The sequence below is a fragment of the Pleurodeles waltl genome, chromosome 7 (assembly GCF_031143425.1).
Source record: "Pleurodeles waltl isolate 20211129_DDA chromosome 7, aPleWal1.hap1.20221129, whole genome shotgun sequence".
In the NCBI taxonomy this organism is placed as follows: Eukaryota; Metazoa; Chordata; class Amphibia; order Caudata; family Salamandridae; genus Pleurodeles; species Pleurodeles waltl.
In genome coordinates, this window is record NC_090446.1 from 1,078,269,433 (window position 1) to 1,078,281,751 (window position 12,319).

Here is a 12,319-nt window from a genome sequence, read left to right on the forward strand (position 1 = left end):
AATGTGTCTGACTGCTTGCTTGTGGGATTAAATGGGATGTTGTCTGCACCCGTGTGTATGGTGCTGCAGCTATGGATTTCCTTGTATGTTGGTTGTATGTGATGTGTCACCTGTGTCATTGTTTGGATGTGTGTTCACTGCTATTGATTGTGTGTCATTGCTACATACAGTTTATTGTGTGTGTGGATGTGTGGTGTTTCACAACGTGCCTGGCTATGACTGCGTTGAGGTGTTTCTGGTCTAGTTGTCATTGTGTTATTAGGGGTGTTGTGTATGACTGTGTTGTGTGCGTTATGGTGTGAGTTTTTCACGTATCTGCTTGGCTTTCTGTGTGTATTGGGTACTTGGCTTTTACGTATCTTGTGTGTGCGTGTGTGTGTGTTTATGTGTGTGCTGTTACAGTAAGTGTGTATGCGTGTGTGTATGGCATTCGCTGTCCGTGCAGGGAATGTGTGTTATGTGTGGGTGTGTGTCAGAAATGGGGTCTTTGGTTGGTCCCCTGTTCAAGCAAGGACCCTCACGCTAGTCAGGGTAAAAGAGAATCACCCTCAGCTAACCCCTGCTTACCCCCTTGGTAGCTTGGCAGAGCAGTAGGTTTAACTTCAGAGTGCTAGGTGTGAAGTATTTGTACCAACACACACAGTAACTTAATGAAAACACTACAAAATGACACAACACCAGTTTAGAAAAATAGGAAATATTTATCTAAACAAAACAAGGCCAAAACGACAAAAATCCAACATACACAAGTCAAGTTATGAATTTTTAAAGATTAAACTCAAAAATAGCGCTTAGAAACAAAAATGCTTCGATGAGGTGTTAACACGGCGTCGTGACGGAGTCGTTCCCAACAAGCCGACACCAGGGGCGCCGGACACGGAGTCGCGTAGATCCCCAAGTACAGTACCTTTGGTGAAGAGTGAAAACAAGTCGATGCGCGAAGTCGGGGATCGTGGCGTCTGTGTAAAGCATTGAATCCGCGCACTTCGAGTGGCGTCTGTCACGACATGGTGCGGTGACTTCCACGGAGTCGTGGACTTCAGCGAGGCTGCAGCGGCGTCGGGCCTGCGAAGAGGGTCGCGTTCCAGCGAAGGTCACGGCTTCGGGTGCAGGCTGTCACCGGATTCAGCAGCGGCGTCGGTCCGAAGTCGTCCGAAGTCGATTTCCTTGGATTTCCACCAGCTTTTCTTTCAAGGGCCCAGGGACTGGATAGAGCACCACTTGTCAGAGCAGGAGTCTCTCCAGAGACTCCAGGTGCTGGCAGAGAGAAGTCTTTGCTGTCCCTGAGACTTCAAACAACAGGAGGCAAGCTCTAAATCAAGCCCTTGGAGATTTCTTCACAAGATGGAAGGCACACAAAGTCCAGTCTTTGCGCTCTTACTCTGGCAGAAGCAGCATCTGCAGGATAGCTCCACAAAGCACAGGCAGGGCAGCTCTTCTTTCTCAGCTATTCAGCTCTTCTCCAGGTAGAGGTTCCTCTTGTTTTCAGAAGTGTTCCTAAAGTCTGTGGTTTTGGGTGCCCTTCTTATACCCAATTTCTCCTTTGAAGTAGGCCTATTTCAAAGTAAAGGCTCTTTTGAATGTGAAATCCTGCCTTGCCCAGGCCAGGCCCCAGACACTCACCAGGGGGTCGGAGACTGCATTGTGTGAGGACAGGCACAGCCCTTTCAAGTGTAAGTGACCACTACTCCCCTCCCTCCTAGCACAGATGGCTCGTTAGGAAATGCAGACTACACCCCAGCTCCTTTTGTGTCACTGTCTAGTGTGAGGTGCAACCAGCCCAACTGTCAAACTGACCCCGACAGGGAATCCACAAACAGGCAGAGTCACAAATGGTATAAGCAAGAAAATGCTCACTTTCTAAAAAGGGCATTTTCAAACGCACAGTCTTAAAGTCAACTTTACTAAAAGATGTATTTTTAAATTGTGAGCTCAGAGACCCCAAACTCCACATGTCCATCCGCTCCCAAAGGGAATCTACACTTTAATCAGATTTAAAGGTAGTCCCCATGTTAACCTATGAGAGGGACAGGCCTTGCAACAGTGAAAAACGAATTTAGCAATATTTCACTGTCATGACATATAAAACACATTACTATATGTCCTACCTTACCCATACACTGCACCCTGCCCTTGGGGCTACCTAGGGCCTACCTTAGGGGTGCCTTACATGTAAGAAAAGGGAAGGTTTAGGCCTGGCAAGTGGGTACACTTGCCAAGTCGAATTTACAGTGCACATTTACACACACAGACACTGCAGTGGCAGGTCTGAGACATGATTACAGGGTTACTTGTGTCGGTGGCACAACCAGTGCTGCAGGCCCACTAGTAACATTTGATTTACAGGCCCTGGGCACCTCTAGTGCACTTTACTAGGGACTTAACAGTAAAACAAATATGGCAATCATGGAGAACCAATTACATACACATTTTAAACAGGAGCACTTGCACTTTAGCACTGGTTAGCAGTGGTAAAGTGCCCAGAGTAATAAAAACAGCAAAATCAGAGTCCAGCACACATCAATAACCTGGGGAACAGAGGCAAAAAGTTAAGGGAGACCACGCCAAGGATGAAAAGTCTAACAGTGTGTATCACTGTCATTTCCTCCACTCTGTGCTAGGCGTACTTACGGTTGTCATCTTTGTCATTATCCTTGGCCCTGAAGGTGTATAACGAGATAAAATGCTGGGAAGACTAGCGGCGCGTTCGCCATGGCGGCCACGGATGCATCTGTGTACCTGAAGGTGGGTGTCTCCTTTTGTAGTTTCTGTTTCCGCCAGGATTTTTGGCCCAGCCAGCACACCCCTGATACCCTGGTGACTCGTAATAGAGTGGGCGGGACATTGGTTCCCACCATCCTGAAGTTGGCTACTGCTGCCAGATGCTGCTCATTGGCGGTGGAGGTACTGGTGGTGAATTGTCTGTGTTGCGTTGGATTCACCTCCTTACTCGTTATGTGGCGGTCTACACCACCACCCTTGTGGCGGTCACAACACCACCGGCGGGGTGGCAGTCCGGTTACTGCCAAACTCGGAATGACCATCTCAGTCAGGTCACCCTCCTGTGGCAAGTATCATCAATAGCGAAGCAATCTAATACTGGTCTAGCTCAAAGTATTAGATTTAAATCAGCATACTGGCAAAGGCTGTCTGAAAAACTGCAGTCCTTTAAGACAACCATTCGCTCCGTAGGGAACATCAGGCTACCCAAACAGTCTATGGTGGAGTGTTGACGTGTAAAGTTAAGAAATTGCCATAATTCTGTCCTAAAATGCAAATTTGCCTGTCATTCTTATCACAATGAAAATGCACACAGGTTAATAATTCAGTGTTCACATCCCTCATCTTGTAACATTTTCACACAGAATGAACTAGGCTAATGCCCTCATAATTTACAGGGCTGACCTAACTGTGGTTCTAAAAATTCTGGACCCATGTAATTTACTTTGCCACAGCAGTACGATTTTAGTATCAAAAGACCGATAATGACTAGTACACTAAGCATGAGCATTTTCGCTCAATTCCAGCAGCGTTTTCACCTCGAAATCGCCATTTTCGTCCTGCTCTCGTGGCTCCCATTTTATACACGGCAGCCATTTTTAAAAGTTGCCCTCACATAGGCTTATAATACAGTCAGATTTGATTCCAAGGACACGTACACCTTGATTGACTTTTCTCTGACCTGGGCAAGCTGGAACCATTGCCTCAGGCCAAACCTGTTTGGTCAGTCCCTCTCCCAATGGCCGAATCAGATAGCATCAAGGCACACCATGCCATAAAACCCTTATTATCGCTCACACACCCTGCCTAATCTTGCTCACACCTGCACCTGCTCTTTTCTTCTTCTTACTTTACGAGGGGGAGGTGCCCGTTTCTATTGGGGGTCCACACTTATCTGATGTAAAATACTAGGCCTTGCCGGGTAATTTATTATGGGTTGGATGACATGAAATATGAGGTTTCATCATGACACTGTTTTTTCCTTTGTAGTGAAAACATGTGAATGACCAACCAAAATGTCAAGAATGTTTGCCTGAAGCTTAAAAAACTGTATATAAGGAAACCTGACTTTGCATTTAAACACAGTCTCCTGAGAACATACAAACCGTGCTGTTGTACTTCTAGGACGCTTGTCACTTGGTTGCAGCCAATAAATTCGATCTTTGACTTCACCTAGAAGACTCTGAGTTTCTGTGGTCTGAATCAGGAAAGTACCCGAGGTGTTTGGGTGTACCCTGGCACCACTGGGTTACCGGATCAGTACCGGTTCTGAAAAACCCAGTACCTCATAACCCAAAGGGGCTGGACCTAGGTCTGGAATAGGTACAATAGCAGACCATTGAAGAGTAAAAGGAGTGATAGGCAGTGCATTTGAAGTTCCTAATATACCCAATAGAGAGTACCCCCGACCCCCTCTCAGGACACAAGTGCCCAAAATAGCCAACTGCAAGTAAGCCTACTGCTCCAGTTAAACACACTTAACTCCTGTGAGAGGGAGCAACAGAGCAAAGTGTCCATTTATGTGTTGAACTTGAACCATGGAATCCCAAGAAAGAAGTAGCAGTGTTACGCAAGATATAAATCATCGTGCAGTCATCCCAAAAAACATATGCTAGTGAGCCTCAAGTGTGAAAACTAACAAAGCCATGACCAGAGCAACAGTAGGACTAAGTATAGGCTAAAAATTTAATAGGATCTTTACAAAAATATGATCTGAAAAAGTGTACGCCATATGAGTTATAGGTAAATGGCAACCTCAGATCAGCAAAAATAAAAATAAATGTGCAACTAGGTAATAGATCATTATCACTATAAAGTTACAAGATTAGATCGCAAGAACAGCCATGAAGCTTAAGCCTGGCCATTTTGTGCTGCAAGTCAGAACTTTAAAAGACAGACTTCATTCCAGTAAACAGGACATAATCTGTCCATGCTCTGAGTGCCATGCTGGAAAATTAAAAGGTCAAAATTAACAGTGTTGCCCTTTAGTCTAAAGCCATGAAACTGGGTATTACCAGAAACCACTAGAATATGCTCAAGGAAATCCCAAGCCCACAAATGAAAGCCACTCAAATGACAACAGGCAATACACCAAACAACTACGTTTTCAGTGACTGTCTGACCCGAACCCCCAATCTTACAGCAGTGAGCTCGAGACCCCAACCAGCTGAAGTTGAGTGAATCCTATTCTACATCCGTGGCTCTACAAGAACACATGAGGAAAACAATGCCTGTAAACCCTTGGCCCAGACCCACAAAGGTGCAGCATGCCAAGCATCCTAGGCAGTGGCAGGATGTTGGAAAATGGGTTATTGGTAAGGGCAGGTAGGTACCTACACCTAGCAACAAGCCACTAACCTCCACCTAGGTACAGTTAGGTCTCAGTAAATTAATCCCAGCTCAACCCTTGGGTAGCTTGGCAACGAGCGTCAAGGCTTAACTTAGGAGACAGTGTGTAAAGCATTAAAATATCACAAAACAGTAATTAAATAAAACACAGGAAACAGTTTAAAAATCCAAAACCAATTTATAAAAATAGTTTATATTTTTATCTTTAAAATGACACAAAAACGAATAAAATCGGATAAAGGGAACCGGAGATATGAATTTTTAAAGAATTATTATTTTTCTAGCGCTTAGAAACAAAAAGCGCCAATCGGGTCATCTGGTTGCACCTCGACCGGGGCAAAGTCAAAGTTTCAGGCTGACCGCGATGGAGCCCTGCTCGGCTACAAGTCGCGGGAGGCCTCGGTTAAAAAGTTACCTTCTGACTTAGTCTTTATTTTGAAGTTTTTCTTCACCGGGACGAACCTGCCAGTTGAATCCGACCTCCTGGAGCCCTTGTCCGGATACGCGATGTGGGTTCCCTCGGTGGAGATTTTTACCTTCGGACTTAGTCGTTTTTTCGAGATGAAAATCCTTCGACCGGGGTAAACCTGGATCTTGATCCGACGTCCGTGGAGCCCTTCTCGGATACGATGGCTGGGAGGTCCAGGTCAACTTTTTACCTTCGGACTTAGTCTCTTTCTCTGAGGTTTTTCTTTACCGGGACGAACCACCAAGTCAGGCCGGGTCGCGGTTGAGGCAAGCCGGCTAGAATTTCCGCGGCGGGTCGGTCTCTCTCTGGAGCTTTTTTACAAAATTTTTCAAATCTTTTCCAAACTTCTGGGGCTTCACCCAGATGTTCTTTTAAGGTTCTTTTGGGGTCCACAGCTCACCCCAAGGGTCCAGAAGTTCTGTGATGGTCCTTGGGGGGTGCGGACTTCAACTCCCAGAATGCATCTGGCGCAAACTCCTTTTTGGCCACTGGGCAGTGGTCAGCTGGTCACTTTTCAGGAGTTGGTGCAGGGGGACTCTGGATAGCAATTTGTCACCTGTAGCAAACAGGGAGTCCCTCCTTGAACCAGTTGAAGCCAGGCAAAGTCCTTCTTGTGGTGAAGCCCAAGTGTGCAGTTGGTGCAGTCCTTCTGAGTGCAGGTTTCAGGTGCAGGCCAGGGGTCCAGCAGGGCAGTCCTTCTTCTCCTTTAGTTCTTTTCTTCTTGAAATCTGGCGGGGATCTGAGGTGTGGGGGCAGGTCTGCCAGTTTTATCCTTGCTCCTGGGTGAAAAGCAGGGGGGTCCTGGTCCTCCAATCAGGTACAGGGTCGTCCCCCTGTGATGACCACTTCCTGGGAAGTGTGGCAAAAATCCATCCCAAAAGGCAACAGTCTCTAAAAATCTAACATGGCTGAATCTGATTTTTGGAGGTTACATCTGGCTGAGCCCACCCACTGGTGTGGCTAAAAATCATAAACACACCCCTCTCCTGCCCTCTCCTAATCTAATCAAGGGGGCACCTAGTTGTCTGGGGTTGCAGGATGTGGGGGTGTTGCTGGGTGCTCCAGATGTCCTTCTCTGCCTTTGAAGACCAGTTTGGCAGCCCTCCCCCTTCCTGCCTCACCATCTGCTGAGGGGAGATTCTCTCCCCCAAGCACATTCCTTTGTGTGAAGCCATGCCACTTCACACCTCATCAAGGCAGCTTGGCAAAAGCTGCTGCAGGCTGGCCAATCAGAGCACAGCAGCAAAAACAATGCAGAGCTGAAATTGGCAACTTTTTAGGTAAAGTCTAAACTTTTTACCTGAACAAGTTATATTAAATCCAACAACTGGAAGTTGTGGGATTTATTACAACAATTAATGTGATACCAAATTCTTGGTATGCAACATTTAAGGAGACTTTAAAATTTAAAATAAAGTCTCCCCATTCTAGCCTATGAAGGCCATTTACTTCAATGAGGGAAAAACGAATTTGGCTGTTTTTACCTCACCAGGGCTTATAAATCTATTTTTATAAAGTCCCTGCTTATAGTTACATGGCACCCAGCCCTAGGGGCACATAGGGCACACCTTAGGGGTGACTTATATGTAAAAATAAGGTAGTTTAAGACTTTGGAAGTACTTTAAATTCCAAAGTCGAATTTGCATATAACTTTAATTTAAAAGCAGCCAGCAAGGCAGGCTTGCTGTTAAAATGACACTGGGCACTGCAGCAGTGCACCTAGGTGTGCACCACCTATGCTGTGGTCCCTTAACCTACATGCCCTACCATATACTAGGGACTTATAGGTAGGTTAACTTAGCCAATTATAATTAGCCTAATTTGCATATCCATTTTACACAAAGCACTGGCCCTGGTACTGTTAAGCAGTACCCAGGGCACAGCCAAGAGTCAGTAACCACCAGTACCTATCCAAAAAGTGTGGGGGTGATCAGGCAAAAAAAAGGAGGACTTTCCTACACAGGATAAGTAAATATCCCTGCCATCAAATGGAGTGATCCATCCAGAAACAAACATCCGATCCTGCCAACCAGTTCCAGACAAAATTTGGATATCAAAACCATGCCGCTCTATCAAGCAAGCTCCTGAAATCAAGATGGAACAATGGACACTGCACAAAGCACACAGAGCAATAAATCATCCACACCACAATCAGCAATAAGTGCCACTGGGAGACTGCCCGCAATGGGAGTGAGAGTCAACACCCCACAATTGGGACTACTTTCTTTACATGTCAACGACGACTCAATGCCCATGGACAGACAAACTCCGGAATGACTAAACCTCCTCCACATTGAAAACATGCACTTCACCAAAACAACAGATGCACACCAGAATCAACCAACCATGACAGCAGCAACCTGGGGTCGAGTCCAGACTGGCACACCAGGCAACCAGGCAGCATCTGGAGCAGGCACCGGCATGCCAGTGAAGAGGTATTGAAACCGGATGATTAATGGCAGCATTTCCAGCACCCCGCAAATTTGTTCTCTTCTGAAGAAGGGATTAACCCAGAAACACATGTGTCCAGAGATGCACAGCAAAGGCTGCACCTATTTAGAGGTGAAATATTTAAAAGTAACTGAGTTCATTTTTTGAGGAAACTACATTTATCATGATGCAATGGGGCAGATTATTTGCTGGGATGTTAGGCAGGTGTGCTCCTAACTGTTTGTGACTTTAAAAAGGCTCCCTTGAGCCACTGGGCTGACGAGCTCTGGAGCAGGCACCGGCATGCCAGTGAAGAGGTATTGAAACCGGATGATTAATAGCAGATTAATTAATAGTTAGGAGCACACCTGCCTAACATCCCAGCAAATAATCTGCCCCATTGCATCATGATAAATGTAGTTTCCTCAAAAAACGAACTCAGTTACTTTTAAATATTTCACCTCTAAATAGGTGCAGCCTTTGCTGTGCATCTCTGGACACATGTGTTTCTGGGTTAATCCCTTCTTCAGAAGAGAACAAATTTGCGGGGTGCTGGAAATGCAGCCATTAATCATCCGGTTTCAATACCTCTTCACTGGCATGCCGGTGCCTGCTCCAGAGCTCGTCAGCCCAGTGGCTCAAGGGAGCCTTTTTAAAGGTGAGCATCCGAGGGGTTGGCCTGAAAAGTCAGTAGGTAGGCTATTCTCCTTTTTCTTTCCTAAGTGGCCTGTGGACCTGCCCCAAGGTACTCTGGGCTGGTCAACTGATGATTTTCTGGACACCAAAACAAACACTGCCTACAGCAAGCTCAAATCCACACAGTCCTCCATCCTGTGCAGAAACCCCTAACTTTTTGCCTGTACCCTCCTCTTTTTAGACACTGTTTTTGCTGGTTTTAGGACTCTGCGCACTTTACCACTGCTAACCAGTGCTAAAGTGCATATGCTCTCTCCCTTAAAACATGGTGACATTTGCTCATACCCAATTGGCTTATATAATTCACTTATAAGTCCCTAGCAAAGTGCACCACATGTGCCCAGGGCCTGTAGATTAAATGCCACTAGTGGGCCTGCAGCACTGGTTGTGCCACCCACATTAGTAGACCCTTAACCATGTCTCAGGCCTGCCATTGCAAGGCCTGTGTGTACAGTTTCACTGCCAATTCAACTTGGGATTTAAAAGAACTTGCCAAGCCTTGAACTCCCATTTTCCTACATGTAAGTGACCCCTAAGGTAGGTGCTAGGTAACTGATAGGGCGGGGTGCTATGTAGGTAAAAGGCAGGGCATGTACCTGTGTAGTTAAATGTCCTGGTAGTGTAAAGCTCCTAAATTTGTTTTTCACTGTTGACCAGTGAAGTTGGATTTAATATTATTATTTTAGAAATGCCACTTTTAGAAAGTGAACATTTCTCTGCACTGAAATCATTCTGTGCCTTACAATCCATGTCTGGCTGGGTTAGTTGACAGCTCCCTTGTGCATTTCACTGAGACAACCCCAAACACAGGATGCTCAGTCACGCCTACGCACATCTGTATACTGAATGGGTGTTCCTGGGCTGGGAGAGGGGAGGGCGTGACACTTACATGTCAAAGGACACTTGTCTGCCCTCACACAATAGACTGCCAAACCCCTTACTGGGACCCTGGCAGATAGCATGGAAATAAAAGGGGACCTTCTAAGACACTCTGTGAAGTCTCCCCCACATCAAAGGCACATTTGGGTATTTAAACAGGGCCTCTGACCCTACCAACTCAGACACTTCTGGACCTGAACCTGCAACCTGTCAAGAGGATCTGCCTGGTTGCCCAAAGGACTCACCTGACTGCTTTTATGCCACGGACTGCTGCTCTGCTGTTGCCCTGCTGCCTTGCTGCCCTCTGGCTCTGCCTAGAAGTGCTCTCCAAGGGCTTGGATTGAGCTTGCCTCCTGTTTTCGGAAGTCTGAGGGTCAAAAAGACTTCATCTCTGCAAAGAACTTCTTGTGTGGCAAAGTTTTGACGCACACCCTACCAGAAATGATGCACAGCCTCCACTGCGGGGAGAAAATCACTGCACACCAAACTGGAACAACACTGCCCGGCTCCACAAGTAGAGATCGATGCAGCACCAGCGTTGCGACCGGAACTTTGACACACGGCCCACTTAATCGACACATAGCCGAGCCTGAAAAATGCAGCCCAACTTCCTGCGAGAAGAATCAATGCAGCACCTGCCGTGCAACAGAAATTTCCCTGCATCTCCCACCGGATCGACGCAGCTCCTTTGACTTCATCCTGAATGCCAAGGATTTCTCTGTATCATCCCCACTGGGGCATCCAAATACCCGACAACCCAAAGAGGTTCCAAGTCCATGCGCCGGAAATCAACGCAAGGCCCTGACTGCGTGAAAAATATTGATGCATCGACTGTGCACTCCAAGAGAAACCGGCCTCCCCCCCCATTTTCCATGTATCTCCTCCTCTGCGGTCCCTTGCAGATAATTTAGATGCAAACCAGGTACTTTGTGCTTGCAAGAGACACATATTGCTTTTAAGAACTTAAGACTGTTTTTATCATTCTCTAAAGTGATATTTCAACGTGTACTTATCAAATTTTGATGGATTTGAGCTTATTTTATCCAGATAAATATTCTATATTTTTCTAAACCTGTGTGGTGTATTTTTGTGGTGTTTGTACTGTGTTATTGCATGATTTATTGCACAAATACTTTACACATTGCCTTCTAAGTTAAGCCTGACTGCTCAGTGCCAAGATACCAGAGGTTGGGCACAAGATAATTCGGATTGTGTGTGACTTACCATGACTAGAGTGAGGGTCCTTGCTCAGACAGGGAGTAGCCTGACCGTCAACCAAAGACCCCATATCTAACGGTATGTTTCTAAATTCAATAAAAAATGAACAAATGTATACACCTGCTAGTGTGGGCTACATCCAATTTACGACTGCTCAGGAACATACACTTTTAACAAATATCTCAGAATGTTAAATCCAGTGCAGTAACCATCTAAGACAACTATGAAGTTAAGAAATGCCATAAAGAGACCTGCAGAGCTGTTCAAAGCTGCCAGCTTACTGGAAACCTTAAACAGTGCATCTATCCCTCATACTTTCCCATCCATCATCCTGGTAAGCGATGCACCCATAACACAATAACCGCATCTCAGTGGTCCTCGCATACAACACGGGAACACTTCCTACACATGATCAAAAAAAGACACTGCCTTTCCAACCACACAACCTACATTTTTAGGCAGGCTCTTCAGCGCTTGTAATACAAAACAACTGGCAATAAGAAAACAGTTGGCTTTGCAATTGCTTGTTTCTCAAAGTAGCCTCTCTCCACTTGGGACAAGGGAAGCAGTGAGAATAAACGACATTCGAAATCGCGAGCGCAGGAACAGAGGATGGTTGTCACTCGCAGGCCTCCTTCCCAGCAATTAAGGAGCCCTGCTTCAGTAATATTATTAAGGCAGGATTTTTGCCTACCCAGTGCTCACTTAACACTGCAATTGATTTGTAGATCCTTCAGAGTAAAAAATGTATGACGGATAACAAAGCAGTGTTTGTACAAAAACACTGACTGCTATGCGACTCGACCAATAGTATACGAGGACCTTTTTGTGCACATACTCACAGAAAGTGCCTGGCTTGATGAACAGACCAAGACACGAAATCAAACAGTATTAACAAAATCGTTATATAAAATGTATTCTGGTTATTCTGTCAGATACTGCTGCTAAGTTTACTAAGTTTGTTAAAGATATAGGGAGAAGACATATGATTTACTCCTAAAGTGGTTTTGCTAACAACATAATAAGTACACTAATAGCTACACGAATTGTATTGTAAATAGCTAAAAATGTAACAGTACATTGGCAATTATAGCGAAACATATCTTACTACAATATACTCTTCCTTTTGACTTCAAACACAGCCACACAAATAAGATAAGTGCGCTTATTTTACAAGAGATAGAATTTGTATATATGAAAAAATAATGCTCAAATTTGTATACAGCTGAGTAGAATACAAAACCATCCATGTGCATAATGTTTGCTAGAATTAACACA